Here is a 16,364-nt window from a genome sequence, read left to right on the forward strand (position 1 = left end):
TTAGTGATAGCATTGTTAAAAGAGTGAAAAATGAAATGAATAAATCAGGAACTAATAAAAAGAAATCTGCTTTCGTAGCTTAATTGGCCGTCGGCTAACATCGCCTCACGTTTGCCAATCCGTCTTGTAGCAACGCAGCAAGACAGATAACCAGATGAGAGCAGCAACAACGTTTGATAAGCTTCCATCACTTGACAAAAGAAGACCTTTTCTGTCCAGATGAATCTTCCCGGTTTAACACTTCAGTCAAGCAGGCGCTCATCTATCACCGTCTTTTGTGTGTCGGTGAAGCAACACATGGCTGAACACAGACGAGGCACACAGATAAGAGTCCTCCATGCTCTCCTTCAGTGCTCATCTGATGAGTCCAAGACGTTTTCAATAACAGGGTCACATGAGTAGAATGAGGGGTTGCTGTTCAATAAATTATAAAACATTAGACAAAGAACTGTCTTGACAACAATAAAATGAACTGTCCATCTGTGGATGATGTCGTTCTGTCGACTCGGTGTAAGTCAAAACTCTCACTGAGAGAGCGCTGTTTACACACATCATCTGAGGAGGTCCAGGAGCAGACCCAGTACCCAAGACTCCTCCAAGTGCGCGTCATCACTTGACCTCGTGCCTCCTCTCTCCTCAGATGCGTACCTTGCTTTTGCAGGATCGACGGCTGACAACATGCAAACTGCATCTGCTGCGTCGAACCATCAGCGTTCCTGTGGAGACACAGTTCCCAGAGTTCTGCAACCAGCTGTCCACAGAGAGCGGTGAGGAACCTGCGCGCGCACGCACGCACCTGTGGCTGTCACAACACACGCGCTGCATTTGTTAGATTAGTGGGAAAGTCTGATTAATAATAAATGTGTCGTGAATTATTCATTGTTTCTTCTGGACGGGTGCGGATTTTCTGTCTCCTGCTGACGGACAACATCAGCCTCAAGTCCAGGTGTACAAGCTTGGTCTGGTGACTAGAAAAGGTGTGGTAGCGGCATCTAGCGGTGGTCATTTGAACAGTCACACCACAAAAAATATAAATAATAAATAGTTAAAGATCCAGAAAGATTTTACAGCCAATCAATGGTCACTCCATCAATGATAAATATATCAATAGAAAATGTGTGTGTTGTTTTATTTGATTTTCTCAATAACTATCTTTTTGTGTTCGACAAAATACTACGTTTACTTACTAACCTTTTATTCCTTTTTTTTTTTACCTTTCTTCAATGCATTCGACAACATTTTGAGCACTGAATCGTATCATTTGTGAATATAATTATTATAAACAAATACAATTAAAATTAAAAATTCGATTTGTTTACATTGATAAGTGTTTATTGTTGTAAGATACACTTTTTGTTAAGTAGAATGATTTGTTTCTTTTGCAGACAGAGGGTGCTGTTTAAACAGTTATCGCTGGTTCGCTTCCAAAAAGACAAGAGTTCAGATATACAGTATTTATATAATGTCCTCAAGGTATAAAAAAAATGTTTGACATATTGATTGTATTATATCATTATTCGAACAACATTTAACCACCATACCTACGGAATGGCAATATGCTTTAATAATGTATGATTCCTTAATAAATTTTTCATACGTTCATACTTTCAAACTAAATATGGGAATCACTTGTATTGTTACGTCACTTGTAGGTCACTAATGAGCGTTCAACTTTAAAGTTGATACTCGCCTCTGCCAAAAGAGGGCGCCATAGTATCTCAAGAAATGAGTTATGTAATGGCGAAATTATAAAGACAGGGCTGCCAAGTAACAGAAAATGACGAGAGGGATTTCGCTCATATTTAAGATATTGTGTTTTAGACATTTTATAACATAACATTTTACATTTGAATGTTATTATTTTTTCAAGGATAGTAGTCCACACCCTCTTGAAGTGATCTATGGAAGTCAATGATTGTAATTCATGGAATGTAATGATTCATCAGGGATCAATAAAGTTTATCTATTAATCTATCTATCATTGCCTGTCAAACGATTTAAAGGAAAGTTAATTCATGCTTCACAAATCCACCAACACAGTACCAAAATAAATATGTAATATGTGTAACTGTCATTATCAATCAGACTATCATGAACAATCATCAAAACAGCAGAGACATTATCTAATCTGGGAAGTTAAATTTGAATTATTTAATAGCCAACTTTGTTTTTAAATCATCATTCCCTAGAGAGTCTGCAAGTCGAGCACCAAACTTCTGAAGATGAGTCAAAGTCTCTACTTTAGCTCTGAAGAACTTCTGAGCTCAATTTCAGCGAGCACAGAAACCTTTCTTTTTCTCTGCAGAGATTTTTTTTTCAAATCTTGCCTCTCTAAAGCCGCCAGGGTTTACACCGCCCTATTTTTCTTTTAGTCGATTGCTTTTTATTTTGGCGGGAGCCTCGCTGGGTTGATGGGATTAGCTGGAACTGGATGGACGTCCGGAGGTGGAACATCTCATTGTGGACTTTTTCTGTTCCATCAATCAGACGTGACCTTAAACTTCACTTTATTGACTTAATGGTTAGGTTTCTTCAAACCCTCACACAAGAAGATGAATATGTGTGTCTATGGAAACACATGAGTTCACATAAACTTGTTTCCAAAGGCTGAAGTATGTCCCAGCTACTAGGGGCATGAGGCAGGGGACACTGATGACATTCAACATGGATGCGTGCGGACTGGAAACAAATCTCAAGAGTGTATTTCAAACGTCAACATGTTTCTGTCCCGACCAAGGACAGAACATTCCCCCTCCCCCGTGTTACTCTGGCAGTGCACACACTTGAAAAGTCTCCAGCTGGATCAGAGACGCTCTAGCAGCTTAGACTTTAATATCGCTAACATTCAGAGCATTTGTAAGACGCTTACAGTGTATTTCCCTACTGAGCCCATTGCTGAGCAATCATGGGACTCAAGTGCAGAACCTGCTGCTCTTTGTTTTTATTATGATTATCATTGGATGCTGGGTCTGTCCTGTGGTCTCCACCTCAGCAGATGATAGCAACACAATCACTCCTCAGGATTAGTGAGTTGAGGAACTTTGCCTCATGGTTCTGTGACATATACTGCTCAATAAAATCCACAGTTAAATGGTTGAATTAAAAGTAAAAAACTTTGTTGTTCTCCTAAAATGGTTCCATTCGCAACGTTCTGGACACATTTACTTTCAAACCAATTTCAATTTAAGACGTTAACACTTTTTCCCATATTAGGGAAACAGTTATATTAGTATTATCTAATAATTGTGACCCAGGTTTCATTTTTCATAGAGAATGACAAAATTGTGTCAAACCTGTAAGAAAGTCCTCAATATATCTAGAAATCTCAGGTACTGTCACTGAATATTTGTGGAATATTACACGGATTACACCTCACTGGAGGTAGCACTGTTAGCCATTAGATAAACTAGCAAGTATAGCAATACATAATTTCACCTTAAATTACATTTGAAAAAATCTTCCTTCATCTGTTATTGGATGGGTAAAATAATGTAATAAATTGAACAGATTTTACTAAAGTGCAATTAAATATTAGTAACGTATCTGTTCATAAAGGTTTGGGTCAGCTTTCTGCAATGTCTCCTGAAGAAACGGTGTCTTTGTAATAGCTAGAACCTGTAAGTCTACAGCATTGTTTGATTAAATGCAGTACGATTATAAATCATGATATTTTCTTTTGAATATAAGTTATAACTTATATTATATTGTATTGATTACTGCGGCACAATTAATTACATTTTAATCATTGTTTTGGCTTTGGCTTTGGCCTTTCATTGTGATATTACATTTAAAATGTGGCTTAGCTGCAATCTAATTCAACCCTGTTTATACTTGTAGACAGCCAACCACTAGGGGGCTTCTCCATTGTCTGTATTTTTACAGAAACTTTCTAAAATAACAAGCGAGTAGCAGGCCGCAATAAGAATACAGATGTTTCTGATGATTCTGATTATAACGTTGATAATCATAATCATGCAGTCTCTAGTCTCACCTAGTCTTGTTTTCTTCCGCTAATCCAGGTTCGAGATAAATATTATTATATAGGGGCAGTAGTACTTATTTTGAGGCTTGCCATTAAAACGTATTATTCTGGTGGATTGTCAGTCAATAATAATAGAAGCGGATCAAGAAGGTTGAAAACAAAACCCTATGTATCAGTGGGATAATCCAGAAGGAGCGATCGAAGCTCTGAGGCGACCTGATGTCAGCCATATGAGACAGAGTCTCCTGCCTGTCGGTGATATCAAATAATAGCTGAACAAGCTCAAATTGAAGTTGCAAATATCCCCTTAAACTCATATTTCTATTAAAGCACCATTGCCAGATGGATATGTCCTTGTAAACAGAAAACACTTGAGTTCAATATAATAAGAATATAGATATGTGTGTGTGTGTGTGTGTGTGTTGCTCAGTTGCGCCCCAAATTCATATCTTCCCATCTTCTTCACTACTCAATGCTTTAACTCAGAGATTTGCAGTTTTATTCTTGTTAAACTTCATCCTAAGATATTTCTAAATTGAGACGACCATTTTTTTTAAGCCTCTGATCTGCTCTTGTAAGTCGTGTTAATAACCCTATATTTAAAATATAGACTTTTTTAAATAATTGTATGTATCTATGTGATCAATGTCAGTACTGTTTAAATTAACGAATAGAAACTGTTAATACAGTTTTAAATTATTTTTTCATCTTGTTTTTTTACTAAAGATGTGAGGACCAGATGTATCAACTGAAGCTTCTATATTCACAAATGTCACTTAGGTTCATGGTTAATAGGGTGAACTTTGGCGTGAGACCACCGCCCATCCAGAAACCCCTCCTTCCCTCCCCCCTTCCTCGCTCTGACTGCCCTCGCAACATGGAAACTCTCCTCCCTCCCGTCTCATCCTGCTCTCCTTCCCTCCGGAGAGGCAGGACAAGCGGCTCGGTCAGACCGATGGAACGACAGGCAACAGAAGTCTGAGCTGAGCGGCAGGGTCCGGACCAGCCTCTCGGCCGAAGCAGCAGTGCAGGGACTTACTCTGGTGTGGTGCTTAGAAAACTTTGGATATGCTGGTTGAGGCAGACCTGTGAGTGCATCATGGACGTGGACGCACAATATGGTGAGTGGAAGGAAAAGTTTAGCAGCTTGTTGTGTTGGACAGCAAGTGTGACGCTATAGTCTGTGTGGGCAGATGAATGAGATACGTGCCACGGTTTGGTGTTCCATGTGTTTGAAGAACATTTCAGAGCCTTGTGAATGAGATCATTATTTTGTGTGGGTGTTTCATTTCAGCTGAAGAGCAGCGAAATAATAATTTCAAGGTAGCTATGGATCCAGAGTGGGTGTTTGTATCAATGAGCCTGGAATAAAACGACACACTACACATGGAGCTGTGCGACGGTGGGAGTTCAGGAGAGAAGAAAACTTGTTTTGTCCATCATTGCTGATGGGAAGAACTTTACTCTTGCAGTAAAAGAGTCCACAGAGGACATTCTCCTCGTGCAAGCTCCGGGCATGTTGCCATGGCTGAGGATACAAGGACTACAAAAGTACGCTGAGATGTCTCGGTGTGGCTTTTAAAGTCATAAAGACTCAATATCCTGCAAGTCTTTTAGCAGTTTCACAACTTTAAATCCTGATTTTAGACTACTCAGAATGGACAGCTAAAGAGCCAAGACGGCTGATATAATCGAATCACTCTCTAGGCCTGGCAAAAAGACCAGGCGAAGTTTACGGCGTCTCCAACTTGGAGGCATCAATTTTCACTTTCTTTTACACACACATATGCTACATTAGCTTGTGCTATTGAGTTAGCAATAAGTTTACAGTATAATGGGTCAAAGATTTAGGTCAGTCCTCTTCTTGGGGTTCAGGTTTTTGGTTCCAGGTTTAAGCATCTGTGGATCTCAATGTTCTTCCACACACAAAGGTCTAAATGTTTTCCTAAACTACGCTCACGTGAGTTGCTCCAATCATAACCTACACATCGATGTGTCTGAGGAAGTAAACAATGAATGAACAGACATTCTTCCATCACTTACTTCCTCTATGCATTTGTAAACTAGGAGAACACTCACTGCCAAGCTGCTCATTTACACCTGCATTGTTATTTTCTTACAACAATATCATTGCACCACATTTATTTTGTTGATAGAATTAGATTCTTCATAGAAGCATCGTCAGTATGACATGTCATTATGAAACGCGATGGATCTGATTATTTAAATCTGAGACAATCGATTATTTCATATAAATATAGTAAACATTTTAAACATATGTAAACTGACTTGTCCCTAGTAAGATCTATAGCTGAACCCCAGACGAGTTATGGAACCGAAGAAGCCTCTTCGATAAGAATTTCTTTACAAAAATCTGCTTGAATGAGAATCTACACGGACATACTTCTAAGCAAAGATTTCCGCTTATTGGCACTTTGGAATACACAGTGAAATGAAGGGGTTCTATGTGTGTGTGTTTGGAATGTTTTGAGACTTTCAGAGTTAAATTCTTAATTGAAATGAAGTTGTTAACCGAAAGGAATTCAACCACTTATTTGTCTGCTGTCTGCTGTTTGACTGTAAATCCAAGACGGATTTATTTTCCAACCAACATTCTGTCCAGAACTCTTCAAAAACACCTCCAAACACAGAGAGAAGAGGAGAAGAACAATATAAACTCTCCATTGATATGTAAATAGGTCTGTGTGCTTTTGTCCTTGTTCGGGAAGTGGAATTCCTGCACATTATGTGTTTGTACATTCTTGATCAGACTGGAGGAATGGAGACAGCTTGGATTTTGATTTTAGTGGAAACAACAGTCAGCATTTCTCTGGTTTTCCACACTCGTGAATAATGGCTTCTGGCTGAAATTCCCAGATTTGATCCAGATGATTGTGAGGGATTGTGGGCAAACTACTGGGCGGCTGGGTGTTTGACCCGAATCTGTGGAGCTCGTGAATGAAAAAACTTCAGCAGACAAATGTCCGGATGGTTTAGGGCGGTCGACTTCTGTAGTTTTAAGTCTTGAGAAAAATGTCATATATTGACAGGGCGTGATCATAGCAGGTTCTGACTACAGTGATAGATAGATAAATAACAATTTTAGTTCATCCAAAAGGGACACTTGTTGATAACCTGCAGCTCTCACTTTAAATGTATTTATTTTTCATTAGGTTTTCACATTATCATGTTAAGGATATTTTACTTGGTCTCTTCTTTCTATTTGCTTGACAAGAGTCACAGAATGTAATAACAGTCCATATGGTCTATAGTTGGGGCTTGTGAAAAAAATCTATATATACTGTACATCTATACAGTATACACATAATATAAATGGAGCACAACTTAAGAGGCTCCTGCTTGCTTGTTATTTTGTATATATATTTGGTTAAGATTAACATGTAATCATAATATGTTAAAAACACATTTATTAATAACTAACTATTTTTGTAAAATTGAAAAATGGTATAAAATCTAGCTTCAGAATTAGTTTACAAATGTGGACAGACATGAAGAGAGGGTAAAAAAGATAATGCAGGCAGGTTGGAACTGGAGAAGACTGTAACGTAGAAGGAAGAGGTGTTGAGACGGCATCTTGGAGTTCAGGTTCCTGGTTCCAGATTCAGGACGTAAACAGGTATTACTGTTCATGTTCTAGTTCACCACATCCATGAACCTCATTTCCTGTCTCCCTCTTCTTCATCTCCAACATCAAACTTAAGCACTTGTGAATCACAAAGTTCTTTCTCACACAAAGGTTATAGTGTTTTCCTAATAGGTATTCTGAAAGGCCTTACCTTATAAACTAGGTGTTGAGACGACCATTTTTGACATGCTTAAAGCGCCACCTACCAATGAGGACAAGATTTCCTGATTTTTCTTTTCTCTTCAAACCTCCAGGTAGACGCATTGAAGGCATCCTTTAAGAGAAACATCATCAATCTCACTACTGTTGGTCAGTCAACAAATACACTGCTTATGACGCTTGCTACATCAGCCTTGTTCACTGATAACAGCTAAATCAAACACATTCAAAACCTTTTCAAGTTCAAATTCAGCCTGATCTCAGATGGAAACTTCACTTTACGGACATCGATGCTTCCATTTGATGGTCCAGCAAACTTGTTTACAGCAAATATAAATTATTAATGGCAGCTGTATGATGTTACAGTAATTACCATTCTTACATTACAGTAAGCAGGTCACGCTGCAATAAAACACGAACACCACTTACTGGATTAGCACGGCTCCAAAAACTGAGTCAGCCATTTTCAATGCAGTCACTCTGCACTAGAGGGAAAGCAGGTTTGTACTGTTTAAGGATAACATATTTATTTTGCTTTTAAAGCTCCTGAGGTTTCTGATGGAAAGATGTTCGGCGTCAATGGCGGTGTTCTTTACATTGATGCCACACAGACATTTTGTCAAGAGGGGGTCTTACACACAGAATGTCCTAGCCATGCTTTAAATTGATGTATAGATGCCTCTACATGTTCTAATCAATGCGGATATTTTTTCAAAAGGTCAAGGGTACTGATGGTGAATGTGAGATACTACTCTTTACAAGAACAACGTTTGGCCGGAAAACAATGCGTTCTATTTTGCTTGACTCCAAATATAGTTTTTTAGCATTTACTTTTGATATTGTAGGTCTATGGGTGGTAAAAGTTTAGTTTTGGAAGCGTGATTTAGAATATGTGATCTTTTAGATTTTCAGAATTTTATAAAATACCTACCCCCTGGACAAACAGCTAAGTTGACTCATTATTTTTCATCCTTAGTATTCAGAGTCAACCCAGCTATCCAAGCCACCTCAAGAAGCTTCTCCTGACGTGGTGCATCAGTGGCTCTACTTCAAGCCTCTCACAACTGGCCTCGCTCATATGACCTTTCGCGAGGCCTCGCTAAAACCACCTCTTACCCACGGTGCCTCAGCCAAAGTGTTTTACAGCTGCTGAAGCCACGTGTGATCTAACACATGAAAAGTTCATTAAACTCTGTAAATGAGTCCGACGACAGCAGATATAAATAACACCTAGAACCGGGACTCAGCAACAGCCTCGGAGGCTTGAGACGCCGCCAGAGGGAACCATGGCACGGCTCCACTTGGCAGCGTTCGTCCACCAGCCTTCCTGACGTGTGCTTGTCAGAGAACACTGAGGAGGCGGCAGAAGGCGATATTGCTGAGAAATAACAGAGAGGGATTAAAACATGAAGCGTTTGAATAGAAATGCAAATGATTTCGTGGAGAATGTCATGTTGATGTTTGTTGGTGACGTGTGGGTGGAAGTGTGTGTTTAAGAGTGTGTGACGGACAGACGGACGCCGAGCCAAACCGCCGCCTCCAGTTTGTTGCACGCTCACATTTTATGTCGGGACTGTGCTTGTTTCACATCTGTGTGGAGTTTTATGTTAATGTTTCTGTCCCACACTGACAAGAACGCCGGCGGCGGGTTGAGAAAATGAGGTGAGAGAAACAGAAAAAACAAGCTTGGAGAGTAATTACATGAAGGGGACCCGTCGAGAGTGGATACTTGCCGACTTAAGCCTTTTCCTTGGAGATAGTGATCAGAGTGTGTTGCCCCCCCCCCCCCTATTGTTTGTGTGGTTTTTCCACATGCAGATTCGAGATGATACAGCAGGAGATCTACTCCTGGGAAAGCTCCGGCTCTAACAAGAAAATGGCTTTTTTATTGTTTTTCCAGATGACCTTGAATTGGATGTTGCTAGAGCTGGTCACTGCATGGCCTCAGGGCCGCATCCGGCCCTTCAGCTGTCCTTGTTTGCCCTCCCACTAGAGATGAGTGTCACTTATTAACACACGAGTGAGAACACTCAGTGTTCGGAGAGAAATAACATTCCTCTTGATTAAAAACTTGGTGTTGCAGTACTTAATTAAAGATAGAGATCCTTAATATGTGCTCTGTCCAGGAGTTGATGATGTATTAACACTGTAGTATGTATTCATTTTGTGGTATTCAAGGTTACAATGAGGACCCTTTAGACTGCACGTGGTATCTTGCCCACATTGCAGCATATCCTCAACCCACTTTCTAATGGCTAGTCTAGCCATTTCCGCTAAAAAAAAAAACTTAAAATATGTTGAGGGTTCGATACAAGACGAGCACCATGGAGGTAATTGGATATTTGTGTGTCATTTGGTAGTAGTCAATCATTCGCTTCATTAAAATGGATAAAAAAAAATGCGCCTATAATTCTAAAAATTAAACTGAATTATTCTGAAAATAATCATAACCCTTAGTTTATTAAGTGTGAGTAGAAAATGAAGATAATTTGGGTGAACAAACCCCTTAACATGTTATTCTTTATGCTTGTTAATCTACTTTATTTTAAACCTTCTGGTCAACTTCAAGTCCAGTTGTTTCTTACCGCTGTAGTTCAGAATTAGAACCATTAATTTAACATCTTATTTCACATACAGTAGATCATTAAAATAGGATTGACGTTAACCACAGGGTACTCTAAGTAAGGATACTTCACCACTGCTATTTTAACTCTAAACTAGATGGTCAGTTTAGTAGTATAGTTATGTTTGGACCACCAGGGCAAGGCAGTTTCCAGACCAATTCCATTTTGGATCCCGTCCACAAAAAGAACCTGATGGAATGGTAGGCATGGCCGCCACCTGACCCCATACATACGCACACACACAACACAAGAGCTTTTGTCTTCGCCATGACAGATGCTAAAATTCTCTTGTCTTAAATACAATTTGACATCTGGAGGGACAGATTTTCCTTTTCTGACTCAAAGCTTTTTCGTACAGTGAGTGGTAGTAATGCAAATATTTATCGGAAGACAGACAACCAAATTCAACCTCAATCTCTGGAGTCCTGTTCGCTGCAGATATTTTTCTTACTTTTTCCATTTTGTTTTTCCCTCTAGGCAATCTTTTGCATCGCAACCCCTTTTTTCTTTTATTTGAATCCATTGAAAACTCTTCCTCCTGACACTTTTTGGGCTCAAACACAGAGATCGAATGTTAAAATAATCTCAAAAGGCAGGCTGCGAGGGATTACTGAGTCTGGAACAGAGAAGGGAGATAAAAGTAGAGGCGTGTCAGACTTGTCAATGGGAGTGAGACCTCACTCACTGTTGTGTTCTTTTGTAACTCAATAGTCCACATACCAAAGGATTCACTTGCTGTGTTGAAGTCAGTGTCTAGGACTTTCATCTCAGCTATTCTCCCATCAAACATTAAAGTAAGTAGTCCATATCAATGAAGGAGAGTTTTCCAATAAACATGAATATGTGTGACATATTTTAACTCGTCAAGATCATATAAGACGCTTGTGGAAACCATATAGTGTTTTAAGAGTACATTTATGTAAACATAATTTAAGCCCATGTGTTGGCAGATATTCTGGCTCCTAATTTTATTATATAGCTTGAAGTTTTGCGAATACAAAAATAGATCGGAAGTTATTTGTCCACCCAGTCCGAACAAAATGTTAGTAAACGAGAGAAAATCGCAAAAAGTGATTCATGATGATTTCATTCAAAGCTGTGTTTGTCTGTCATGCATTATGTATTTAGATATTTTAACTGGTGAAAAAAATAGGAGATCATCGTTTTTGCATCATTGAATCCAGTTGACCTGAGCATGGCATTGAAATTTAGTTTAACATCTTTATCACAAACCTTTTTAAATATTTGTTACAAGTCCACCACAACCGTATCCTGCATGGAAGATGTGTAGTTTCAAACAAATGCATCATCACGGATGGCAGCGATGCTCAACTGCCTTGTCATTATGGACGCCCGTCAACGGTGCACTTGGGATTACTGCTTATTTGTCCGAGCTGTTCACAGATGGGTTCATTTTCGAAGACATCATAAGGCTGAAGGAGTTTTCAGCCTCTAATTATGTAAAATGATATGTCGAATCCTCGCTTTTATTCTTGGATGCAGAACGTGAAGCCTAAAATGAGATGGATGTTTTATTGCTGTGTAGGCTGAACGTTAGAGATGGTGCTCGTGAGTGCTTTTGTTTTGATATGCAAAATAAAATCATCTTAATGTTTCGCTCTCCTTTGAAGAACGTCATTGGTTATTTTCCTCACCTTCCGTCTCTAAAATGTATTTCACACTAGCGCTCATCTTCACATGTTCAAGCCTGTCTTCCTTCTTCACCCCCCTGTTTCTCCTCCACTCTGAAATCTGCCCGAAATGTTTTGAGGAGAACGTTGAAAAAAACATCTGAAATGACTCAGTGGAGGGACAAGAGAGAGTGATCTGATGAATGTAGATCAGACCGGACAATTGAATCTCCTGGTGGGCCACATTTACACTGAGACTGTTTTCAAGGGCAGTCAGGACAAAAGAGAGCTGAAATAATAATAGATTTATATTTAAATTTATATTAATTTAATATCCCCATTATAAAAATAAAAAATGCAAACGTCAGTTCTGCTTAAAACATGTGAATTTAAAAAGAGGTTTTCTTGTCTTTATTTAAGTGTGTCTCTAAATAGTTTTAGTGTCCCCCGCCTCTCGCCGAAGAAGAAGGTTGATAATAAAGTGGATACAAATAAATGAATTTCTTGTTAGGGAGGAAAGACAGACTTATAATTGAAAGAAAATACATAAAAAAGAGGCGGGAAATTAAGTTAAAAAACAAATAACTTTTTCAAGTTATATTACAAATGTAAATGAAAATATAAAGGAATTGTCTTGAATTAGGAGTTCATTGTTAATAAATTGAGCCACTTGCTTTGACATATCCCAATGACTTCCTGGGAGAGGAACTGTTCCTCACACTGGTTCACACGTATAGATGGAGGGAAGGATGAGCATGCTGCAAACTCAACATTTGGAAGTGTGATGTACCACATCACAAATAAATACACATCAGCTCTTTAGGAATACTGGAAATGGTCACACAAGTGAGATCGGCCCTGGTGTGAGAGGAGGAAGAAAAAGTAGTTTAGGTAGCTGGTGTGAAGTGGAAGAGGAGGAGCAGATTCACTTGAATGGGCAAATGCCTGACTTGACAAATGTCTGCCGAAGGACAGCGGCAGTAACATGAGAGCACTGTTCTGCAGTAGGAGACTGACGTGGGAAAAGACAAGCAAACATTCCTGCATGGACTTTCCCTTTCTCACTTCTCACCTCTACTTTACCACTCTGGTGAATACTTTGTGCTCTGTTTAGCTGTAGGGGGTGCTGTTGCTCGACTAGAGAGTTTAAACTTTTTTCTTTTTTTTTTACCATTAAGAAGTGAAGCTACATGATAGTCATGACACGCTTGATGTAAATGATGGGTGTGCTGCAGAGGGACGTGTGGACTGGGACTGATGTGTTTATTTAAGTCTCTTTTAAATTGATCTTGCACCTCTATTTTATTAATCACTATGTGTCTGTTTGTACAAAACTCTCTTTTAATTGAAATATTTACATTCATACAGAAAATGTGCCCCGACCAATGAAAGTGGAAATTTTGTTTACCATAACCACACCCACTGTTCTGTGATTGGTCAAGCATCAAGGTTTTTCACCTGTGTAATCAATACCAGTAGTCTCCACCATAAAGGGATTCATTGTATAAACAAAGTGGAACATAATTACAGCTGGCTGGAGGAGGGGGTGAAGCCCATTATCACGTCATACTGGGCTCCTCTTTCGTAACCTCTCTTTCGCCGAGATTTCAAGTGTACTTAGTTCATCTTGGAGAGAAAGACATTTGGAATATGTGAGTAAGTCAGAAGAGTTGGGTTTTAACATTAGATTAATTCCAGATTGAAACACATGCGCATGTATCCTGGTATAGATGTCCATGTCATATTGTATGTTTCAAGCTGTGTGTCACTTCCTGGTCACTACTTAATGGAAATATGAATATAAAATCTTATCATATCTTAAAATCTTGGAACATTTGATGCTACATGCACCGCCTCACAAAGTGAACTTCACTGTTTCCAATTGCCTGAGGCTTTCTCTTAACTTTCCTCACTCATGAACAAAACCCATACATGCTGAAAATCTTCTACCTGAGGGAGCAGCTCATTTCCATATCTTAAACACGACCCATCAGCAACCCAGGGGCAGGCATGTACCATCAACTTTGCATCTTGAAATCTACCTAAGCCAACAGTTTACAACAAGTCACGGCCACACAGACCTGGATGTGATCTGGTTCATATTCAGTCCATTCCTGAAACAACTCTACGTGAAAATCCTTCCGTCACAAATGATAAAGGATGATAAATGTACATAAGTTGTACTCTGAATCTCCTGACTGATGACAAGGCTTTAGAAAATCAGTTCTGGGATGAGAGTCCAGATGTTGACTGAAGGACTGAAACTACAATGTTTTCCTTTAAGACACAATGAAGCTACGGAGAGGTGTCCATCTAGAGATCTACTGTCGCACTTGGTGAACAGTAATTGTTGGACTAATGCTTAAAAGCTGGAGTGTGCTAGTGAGGCCCAGTCTGGCCCCGCGGTTTTTGGTCAGCCGCAGCTGCGCCTCCGATTGGTCGATCTTCAGGTAGGAATTCAAGCTCTCTGAGATCTAAAACTCCACCTCCTCCTTCTCCTCCTCCTCCTACGAGCCCCAGGCACTGAAGGCACAGAGGCATTCCCGATGTATAAGCACACACACACACACTCCCCCACACACACACACACAGCCTCCATGTGAAGGGGGGCGGGTGTAGAAATGGGAGTTACAAACATCAGGAGACTAAGGAAGTGAGTGAAAGACAAAAGAGCCTGCCCTCTGTTTTTGAGTCTGAGTAGGAGGTGTGTGTGCAAGGGGGAGGGGAGGGGGGTCCTGAACCCTGCTTTGGAGTCAATACCCCTGCAGGAGTCCACAGGACACGCTGCAGCTACTGCAGACAGAAGAAGTCAGGGATCCTCACATTCTGTGGACTTAACTTGTTGCTTTCGCCGGAGGGTCGAGGATGATTCCGCTGCAGTGGGACTTCTGAGGTGAGCCCTAAGACTTTTTTAACAAGATGGAGAAAACACAACCGGCTGAAAGTTTCTGTGAGGAGGAGGGGGTGCAGAGGGGAAATGGCCTTGTGAGTAGGGGGTGGGGGGGGGGGGTGTCAGAGAGGAGGTGTGGAGGTCTTCACGTGAGTCCTACAGTAGAAGAGAAAAAGTTTTAAAGAACTAAAACATGTGATTCACAGTCAAGCCCAGGAATGTAATGAGAAGTTCAATCTCTCTCGCTCCTCTTCTCCGTAGATTTGCTTCTTTTGTAGCTTCTCTGATACCACCGTCCATCCCTCTGATCCACATGAGCTGTCATCTCCAGCTCTGGTCAGGTCAATACTACACCACACTGGTCATGCTATATGCTATATGTTTGATCACTTTATTTAAACAACCATATTATAAACTTGTTTGTGTTGCTTTTGATATATATTTCACCTTTTTTCTTTTTACATTTTTAAAGTTATTTTAGTTATTTTTACGTAATTTTTATTGTGCTTAATCATTTACATTTTCCAATCACAGAAATTATATTAATTACATATACAGTATATATATATCTATATACAATTTTTATATTGACTTATAATAAAATGCATACATTGACTTGTTCTTGTGTTAGATTTTTATAATTAATTATTTTATTGTACATAAATATATTTAAATGTTTTATTATTCAATAGAAAACAAAGTTTCCAATATTTTAACCTGCTTTCTAATCATATTTTGTTTTATCAAATGTGTATCACGTATTTAAAAGCATATTTTTTGAGCCACTTGCTTTGACATATCCCAATGACTTTTTTTAAACAATAATAAAGTGAAATGTAAAATAATATTGAATTAATCAATGTAAAAATAAATTACATTTAATGAATTTAAGGTAAACATTGTTACCTCTACTAATTACATGTTGACCCTCATTGTATTTACAATTGATAAGGCGTTTGTTTATTTTCATTAACTGCAAATGAGAAAATAAATAACTATAATATGCTTGGTTTTCCTTCTTTCTGCAGTAGCTTCTACATTCTAAGGCTCAGTCAAAGTATTACAACAAGATAATAGGGTGAAGATTGAAGGACAAAAAATCATTTCTCAAAACTACTTAACAGCACAGGAGCCCTTGTCAGTCCTTGTCTCTAGTCTCTGATCCTTGTCTGATGTTGGAGTCCGCTCATCTTTCCCTCTACTGACTCGGCCACCTTTGGAATGTCATTCCAGCGTGTCGGTCCATCATTCCCGCTTAGCGTTCCCAGTAATCCCTCTTCTCCGGCTGTTCCGGGCCGACTTCCTTCCCCACAGCTGCTGGCTGGCTCTAATAATAGGACAACAATGGCTGCTCCACACCCAGACACGCTCAGCCCACACTGAACGAGATATTTTTACTTTTTAAACACTGTGTTTCATTAGTGAGCAGAGC

The 16,364-nt window shown here is 39.4% G+C and overlaps 1 protein-coding gene across 4 annotated transcripts in view; it reads left to right on the plus strand.

Moving 5' to 3' along the window:
• The first annotated feature begins 651 nt into the window (after nt 1–651).
• The window catches only part of LOC148080437 (disabled homolog 2-interacting protein-like), a 115,105-nt gene continuing 99,392 nt past the window's right edge, over nt 652–16,364 (plus strand). For 3 of the 4 annotated variants that reach the window (XM_087792130.1, XM_087792135.1, XM_087792131.1), the window contains exon 1: nt 652–767. The gene's annotated coding sequence lies outside the window, so the exon portion shown is untranslated. Of the gene's footprint in view, nt 768–5,084; nt 5,104–16,364 lie in introns of those variants that run through there. The other variant, XM_087792134.1, reaches the window with a different exon arrangement.

This window comes from Callionymus lyra, chromosome 5 (assembly GCF_982586985.1).
Source record: "Callionymus lyra chromosome 5, fCalLyr1.hap1.1, whole genome shotgun sequence".
Taxonomy (NCBI): Eukaryota; Metazoa; Chordata; class Actinopteri; order Syngnathiformes; family Callionymidae; genus Callionymus; species Callionymus lyra.